The sequence below is a fragment of the Mustela putorius genome, unplaced genomic scaffold (genome assembly GCF_011764305.1).
Source record: "Mustela putorius furo isolate JIRA1106 unplaced genomic scaffold, ASM1176430v1.1 tig00000145_pilon_pilon_pilon, whole genome shotgun sequence".
Taxonomy (NCBI): domain Eukaryota; kingdom Metazoa; phylum Chordata; class Mammalia; order Carnivora; family Mustelidae; genus Mustela; species Mustela putorius.
This window is the reverse complement of record NW_025421294.1, coordinates 14,216,866-14,225,444: the sequence shown is the minus strand read 5'-3', so window position 1 is coordinate 14,225,444 and position 8,579 is coordinate 14,216,866. Positions and strand designations below refer to the sequence as shown.

Sequence of the window (8,579 nt, the reverse complement as noted above, 5' to 3'; positions counted from 1 at the left end):
TATGGGTGGATGGAAGGAACTGAAGAACTATGAGAGAAGACAAGTAACATGAGGAGAAGTCCCACTCTGGATGGTTAAGTTCTTGAGTGCTGAGAAGATGTCCTTGTTCATCTCTGCATTTTTCGAGCCAGAGCACGGTTTAATGGAAAGTTTTTGACAAATACATGAAGAATTAGTGAATGTGCAATTACATGAATTATATAAATAGTATTTCCATTGTAGGGGCTTAACGTTTAGAAACACAGTTGAGGGGCGCCTGGGTGGCTCAGTGGGTTACGCTGCTGCCTTCGGCTCAGGTCATGATCTTAGGGTCCTGGGATCGAGCCCTGCATCGGGTTCTCTGCTCAGTGGGGAGCCTGCTTCCTCCTCTCTCTCTGCCTGCCTCTCTGCCTACTTGGATCTCTGTCTGTCAAATAAATAAATAAAATCTTAAAAAAAAAAAATGAAAGAAACACAGTTGAGATAAATGTGTGGAAATCCAATCTTATTTTGCATTGATCTAATTTACAAGACCACTCCCCACCCCGAGTGCCGCTCCCAATTGTTTTGCCTGAGCTCTCAGAGAGGAGAGATTATGTGCTACCACTTTCTTAGAGATCATAATGCTTGAGAAGGGAGTGGGGCTTGTATGGAGGGAGAAGAGGAGTATCAAGGAGAAGTACCAGTGCAAGGGTGCATAGCTGGACTGGAAAACCTCTTGGTAATAAGAGCAGCTGATTGCTCAGACCGTCTTCCAAGAACCCTGGGAATTATGGCTTCAAAGAATACCCCTTGGGAGGAGGACAAAGGAGAATAGACTTTATCCACTGGATTCCATCTCCCACTAATCAATAGATTTCCCAAAAGGCTTGATTTCCCTGAATTTCTGCACCATGAACCTCCTAGGTCTCAGCAGTAGAGAAAGAATTCAGGGATGAGAAACATAAGCTGTATCATGTGAGCATGAGGCAAGGTGCTCTCACATGGTGCCCAGGAAAGACAATCCCACACCATACAGAATGGGTCTCCACAGAGTAGCTGAAGAACAAGTGGCCAACATCCATGGACTTGCTGGAGGCCAAGAGGATCTGTGGTGACACCAACATGTTGTTTGATACAGCAACATTTTGTGATCACTGTTGCCTAGAATAGTTATATAGAAGAATTATAACTTACAAACAATAGCATCCAAAATAATGATCCCCATCCACGTACAGATGCCCACATCCCACTCCCTGGAGCCTGTGAATATGTTTACTATGCAAAGGGGGATGGAGGTTGCAGATGAAATTAAAGAATTAAGATCGCTAATCAGCTCACCCTAAAATACAGAGATTATCTGGATGGGGCAATGTAATCACAGGCATTTTTAAATGTGGAAGCAGCTGGCAGATGAGTCCATGTCAGAGCCGTGCACTGTGAGAAAGACCTCACCAGCCGTCATTGGCTTTGGAGTGACCTCTAGAAACCAGAAATGACAAGAAAATCGATTCTCCTCTAGAACTTCCAGAAAGGAATGGAGCCTTGCAGAGTCTTGATTTTAGCCCAGTAGACCCTGCATCAGACTTCTGACCTACAGAGCTACAAAATAAGAAATTTGTGTTGTTTTAAGCCACAATGTTTTTGATAATTTGTTGCAATAGCAATGGGAAACTCATAGCCTTACTTAATTACTTGGGGGCATTTAGATTACTTGCAACTTTTTCTCATGAGAGGATGAGAAGGCAATGGAACTCCTTATAGCTAAATCTTTCTGCATCTCCACAATTTTTTTAAATTTATAGAAATCATTTGTTGGGTCAAAGATCATGCATAACTTAATAACCCTTACAGTATTGCCTTCCAAAAAGATAGTAACAATTTGAAATAACTGTCAACACATGAGAATTCCCAACAAGAGAAAATACTCTTTCTGTTTTTTAATTTTTAACTGAATAGTACCTAAATGTTTTAAATTGCATTTTTATTATCAATAATTCGTGTGCATGTTTATGCATTCCTCCATAATCTAGGAATATAGCAGCCATCCTTATATTTTCTTTGGAAATTACTTGTTCAGATTCTCCATTCATTTTTTTTTTCAGGTGTTCATTCTCCCTTCGAATTTTCCTTGATGATCACCCAACAACCTCAACAATGAATGCATCACGGATCTAACCTTTCACCACCAGACTAGGCTTAAAGATGTTATTTCCAAACAATTTCTAATGGACACTTGAATGCTCGGCATTCAAGTAAACTCCTATTTGAAAGTAAACTCGTATTTGAAAGTGAAAAAGTTGCCAAAAGAAGAGCAATTTTCTCTCACATGCTCTCAGTTTGTCACACTCTCCATGGCTTCACATTTACCCTTAAAGGTAGGAGAGGTCTAAGCCCAAAGGAAATGACCTTACCTGTGAGACAAATAAGTAACCACACCATCGCTAAAATTAGGTTATGTTTCCTAGTAATAAGACACCGAGATCTACAGCAGCATTGCAGAGAAAGAAAAAGAAAGAAAAAAAACCACACATTTTGTGTTTCATTATGCATCACAAATGTCAAAACCTGAAATGAAACCGTCTCCCTATGTGGGTAACAGCACCATGAAAATTCCTTTCCTTTCTCTTCCTATTTCCATAGATTTCCAAATTCCTGGAAGGAAGACATACTCTCAAATGCTTTTTAGTTTTACTCAGAGAAAATAAAATTCTGTATTGTTTTCATTCATGTTTAACATAGTGAAGAAAAAAGAAAGAAAGAAAGAAAGAAGCCAAAACTTAATTTCCAATAGTCTTGGGTTTGAGGGGTTCTTTTGCTTGTTAGCATACAATGAACCTCCCTCCACATGGCTTCAAGCTACCAGACCACAGGCCCCCCACATGCCCTTAATCCTCTCCTCAGCTCTTCTACTGAAGAATCTGGCCTTCATAATGCCAGATTGTTTGGGGAGAATTCCCTCTCCCAGAACTCTGTAGTACCCCATCACACCCCATCAATGACAGGAGCAGCTCCAGTCCTGTTTTGGGCAGCATGTCCCTGGGTCTGCTCACTGACTGACAAGGGACTACAGTATAACAAGGTTGACAGTTGGGCAGAAGCTCTGGTTCCTCTTTAAGTGTTAATGGCTCATACCAGTTTTTCCAAAGTCACCTGAGTGATCTTTGTCAAAGTTGATCCTGTGGTGATGCATGCCACCAGCATTACCCTGGCCTCTGGGGTGCTTCTTTCTTGCCTAAGTGGCCTTGGCCATGGCTCACGTGACCCCAAAATTCCCAGGTCATCCTCAGTCTAGAGGGCATGCTGGCTGTCCAGATGAAAGAGAGCTGATTTCCAATAGTTTCTAATGTGACCATTTGTCTTTGTTATCGAAAAGGCATATTGACTTTTTAAGATGAGAACACTCCCTTCTTGTCTACAGTAAAATATGAACGCATTAACTCTATCTGGTGACTCTCCGAGATTCAGGCCAGGTCTACAGAGCAAAACCTTTCAGGGAACAATCAACAAAGCCACTAAGTTGAAGATGGATAGATGACTTACTAACTGGACCTCTCAGTTATACAAATACCACTGAATCGTCAGAGCTCTCAGGTAAATCTTTAAGCTTTTGGTTTCAGAATGTGTTTGTGTCTGCTTCCAGTGGTGGGGCTGGTGAAGAAAGCAGTAATATCAGTGATAAATAATCCAGTCCAAATATCCATATATTTGCCAATATTTAATAAAACTTACAATTAGCATGGTAGTATTCTAAATTACTTATATATGTTAATATTTAATCTTGTTATGTACCTTTGTTATCAGCTTCATTTTACACATGAGGATACTAAGAGGCACAGAGAAGTTAATTAAATTTACTGAAGTCATCTACTAGTAGGGCTGGGTTTGAACCCAGAGTTAATGTTCTTGACCACACACTATGCGCTCTTATAGCTCAATTATATCTTCAGAGCTGAAATTCTTAATGTGGGATCCATGAGCTCCTTCAAGGCCATGAATGGACATCAGGAAGTCTGTGAATTTGCCAAAAATAGTATGCAAGTGTTTGGGTGCATATGTGTGTCTCTGCTTCATCAGATTCTCAAATGGCTCTACACTTCAAAAAAAGAAAAAAAGAAAGATGGTAAAGGACCACTACTTTCAGAAAACAGTGTTATTGTGAACATTGAGAAGTCACGCTTCACAATGAAAAGTTAGTGGTTTTTACATGATGTGGAATTGGGTTAGAACCTTGTGTGGCCATCTATTTATTGTATAAACTTGGGCACTTTAATTGCCCAATCTAAACTCCATGGTCCTTATCTCTCCACGAGAATTATAACACCTACCTTGCATTATAGTTAACATCGAAACCAGTGTCTGGAACTCACCAGTGTCTGGAAAATCATAGACAGTGTTATTACTATTGTTTCTATAGTGGTTGATTTTTGTTCTTTAATATAACATACTAAATTATCAGTCCAAATTATAATCTTGCCATGAAATACTGAGAGGTTTTTAACATCAATAACATTGTGTTATTACAACCTGAAAGTGAGACAATGCAGCCCTGGAATAGGAAATAAACAGACTAGGAATGGCCATAGCAGGAGAATGGGATCTTCCCCACACTGCTCTGTGCGATATAGTCTTTAATCTTCTTGTTTTGTGAGATTTAAGAAAAGAGATTCTATTGCCTGACGCTTCCTTCCTCCCCTGGGTAAGAAGCAGATAGATAATACTTTAAAGGTGCTTTGAATTCTTAGTGAGGAGAAGCACTGCTTAAATTCAAGATTCTGTTATCCAGAGACATCATAGAAAATTGTAAAAGCTAGAAAAAAGTGTACCTGAACAATTAAAGAACAATAGAAACTCAAGTCGGAGCTTAAAAAAAAGAGCACTTTGCGAACAGTTTTCATTTTAAGGAATAGGTGAGTGTCAAGTCTGGATTCCAAAGACACTGAAAGGTGATGAATCATTAATAAGCTCTGTTTACCATTTCTCAGTGAGCCACCTGTGTCAGTCTCATAATGCTCAACTGTCTGCCTTTTACTTACATCTACCTGAACCTGAAGTCTTCTCCCGTCCTGGCTGCTAACGTCTCATCCTTTCAATCTCTTTCAAGAAGGAAATAAGCAAATAGGTCTGCATTCTTTGTGAAGACCTCTCAGGCTCCCTATGGACAGTATCTGCTGTCTCTGAATTCTTTCTATTCCTCATTTCTATTCCCCAGGCACTCAGCACACTGTCTAGCGCTGTGATCATTTGCATGTTTGTCTACAGTGTTGTTTTGTGTCTTCCTACTACTCAGATCTTTAAACGTAAGAACTATGTTTTATTCATCTTTGCAGAACTCCTCCAAAAACATCTATGGAGTAATAGCACAGATAGGAAATGAATGAATGTGTAAATTGCTCAGGAAAAAGGTCCTGCCATAATTTCATACTCTGGAATTAGAAGTACAAGCAAAAAAAAAAAAAGTGTACTTAACGAATTTGCTATGTGCCCTTCCCTGCTGGGGACTTTAGTCAACATGCAATCCTGGGCTACAACATATATTTTATAGCTGCACCCCTATTTTAGCTCATCTGCCTTGCCTCGTTTTCCATATACATAATAACAAATAAAGGGGAAAGAGAAAAATAAATAAAAGCCACTAAAAACCTTTAGCTTTATTATATACAAGGTGTACCATCGTATTTATGCAGAAACAGATGGTTCTGTGAGCTTGGCTCCCATGAGGTTCAAGAAACCAAGGCAGTGGTTTTTATTTCTTTACAGATCACTCAGGCTCTCCTGGGAGGAAATATGACCTCTCCAGCCGTGTTAGCAACCATGCCCAGGAATCACCTAGAAAGAGGGAGGTGGAGGGAGGAAGAAAAAGAAGGGAAACTGAGTCTCTCCATGAGCCTTCTTTTCCCAGGCAGAATACCCAGGATGTAATCAATCGCCCCAAAGACCACTTTCTCTTCTTCCAGGGGTTAAGATGCAAAGGTCCCTTTATTTACGTGAGTACCTGTGTAACTAATAAGGCATTTTTTCAACTGGAACTGTTAGGGTCCGTGATCAAAGGAGCAAGACTGATACAAAGCGAAGCTTTATTTCACGCCACGCATGGAGAATCAAACCGACCAGTCGGGGCCACCTCTTACAGAGAGAGCGACGCCTCCCAGCCTCCCAGACTAACTCAACCTATGCGGTTGAGCCTGGCCACACACAGGTGGCCAATGAGATTGTAAAACACAGAGAAAGTTGCATAGTCATACTAGGTCACAAATGGGTGGCCAATTGAATTACAATTCATCCTATAGTAGCTATTTGAACTAGCCTATCACCTTGGTAAGAATCGGTGTCCAAAAAGCCCAAAAGGGGTCCACATTCTTTAGGGAGATAGTGATTGGATGTCTCCACCAGGTCTGACTCATCCCTGCATTTGGGCTCTGTTATCTCTACCTGACCTGACCTGCCTTTGTATTTGGGCTCTGTTATCAGGGACTGGTCCACCATATTTTACTGGTTTCCCAGACTTGCTTTTAAGTAAGTTCCCCCCCCGAGGGGGGGGGTGTCAGTTTAAGTTTTACTGCATAAACAACAAACAACAAAATCACTGTTTAACCCAGATGAAATTGCTCTAAGTAGGCCCTTACAGAACAATGGAAGTAGGCTCTCCCTGACCTAGCTGCTGAATCTGAGGATGAAGAATGGTCCTCATGCAAGCCAAGGAGCTGGAGGTTTGTCTGGGACCAGAGCCAAGTTGTGTGTGTCCTGCCAGGAACGTTGCAGCCCTGCGCTACCCTACTCCAACACTTTAGCTCTGATCACACAGTCCTCCTGGTGATCTCTGCACACCTATGATCAAATGGTGAGCTGGGAAAACGCCCTCTGTTAGGAATGTCAGCACAAAGAGGCAAAAGTAGTTTAACTCACTGCTTTCCAAGACTTGGTCACAGTCTTATAAATTCAGAACTGCTCTGGGGACGAGCTGCATCAGAATCACCTGAAGTGTTTATTTAAATGCAGGTTGCCAAGTTCTCCCTCTAGGACTCTGACCCACTGTCCCTGCAGTGGGCCTGGAAAATCTACCTTTTAAGTAGGCACTCTGAGTGGTTACCCTGACATTAGAGAACCATTCCTTAAAAAAGTAAAAAAAAAAAAAAGGGGGGGGGGACGCCTGGGTGGCTCAGTGGGTTAAAGTCTCTGCCTTCAGCTCAGGTCATGATCCCAGGGTCCTGGAATCGAGTCCCGCATCGGGCTTTCTGCTCAGCAGGGAGCCTGCTTCCTCCTCTCTCTTTCTCTCTGCCTGCCTCTCTGCCTACTTGTGACCTCTCTCTGTCAAATAAATAAAATCTTTAAAAAAAAAAAGAAAAGAAAAAGAAAAAGAAAGAAAGAAAAAGGAGCATGTCTAGATATTTCTCATTTTTGCCCTAACCATTTCAAAACAAAGATAAATCAATTGAGACATGTGGACAAAAAAATAATTTCAAAGCCTAACATAATAATAGGAAATTCACTTGTAGTAAAACTTAACCGAATATATAGTAAAATTTACCCAAATCATCATAAGAAAACACTAACAAATGTGTGAGCATCACAGAGGGCGGTAATTACTATCGATAACACCACCACAGAGACAGGTGGGAAGCCTCACGCCATCCACACTGCTTTGACCGTCTCTTTCTGACAGAGTGCCTGTCTATGTACTCGAACCAGGTCATTAAGGCCAACTTGCCCTGCACCACATGTGGCGGGGGGAAGATGGGACTTCATTCTGGATTGCTTTCAGTTTTTCCAGAATCCTGTGCAGGATTACATGAGGAGATGAAATGTCATCTTACGCAAGATGCTACCCAGCTCTAATCAAAGCGCTGGAAATCTGTGTAGGAGATTTAGTCAAAGGAAACTGGCTATTGCCCCCTGCTCACTGTGACCTGTAAGTATTCTGAGCTCCTCTCATTCTCAAGATACTTTGGCCACCGGGGGCGGTTCTGTGAAAAGGACTCTGAAGTCCAAAACCAAAAATAGGGATGGAGAAAAAAGTGAGCGAGCACATTCAGTGTTATGTTCTGTTATAATACTTCTTTATCATATCTCTTTCTTTTAATATCTATAATATACTATATCTTTTAATATTTATGATATCTATAATATTAAAATATTATCTGTATAAGCAAAGACCAGATCCTATAGAATAAGATTGAAATGCATGACCATATTTGCATATTATTTTTAAATGTTTTTTCACTGTAAATAGCAACATTATTAAATTTTTGAAAAACAGGAAAGGTAAAAATAATGTTGTCAACCCGACACAAGCACTGTTAAGATTTTGGTATATTTTGTTGCAAGTAGGCTTTATTCATAAGCACGGTTAACATAGTCAAGCAAATTATGTGTCCTCTGCGATTGCAAGTGATTCGCTTACTGTAGAATTAGTGTTAGCCCATGCTGCTATGTGTTACATTGAACCATATGAAATTACTGATATTTGACTATTTGATATTAAAAATATAGCCACTTCCTGTGGTCCAAACCAGTGTTTTCCTAATTGTGATTTGAAAGTCAGAATGATTATCATATAGATAGGCTGCTCCTTCTTCTTGGTACCTGCTGTTGGTAATGAGTACCTGTTATTTCCCTGTTCA

General features: G+C 40.6%; 1 pseudogene; it reads right to left on the bottom strand.

The window, feature by feature from the left end:
• Positions 1-2,812: 2,812 nt before the first annotated feature.
• Positions 2,813-3,260, bottom strand: LOC101672569 (annotated as a pseudogene).
• Between the last annotated feature and the right edge of the window lie 5,319 nt (positions 3,261-8,579).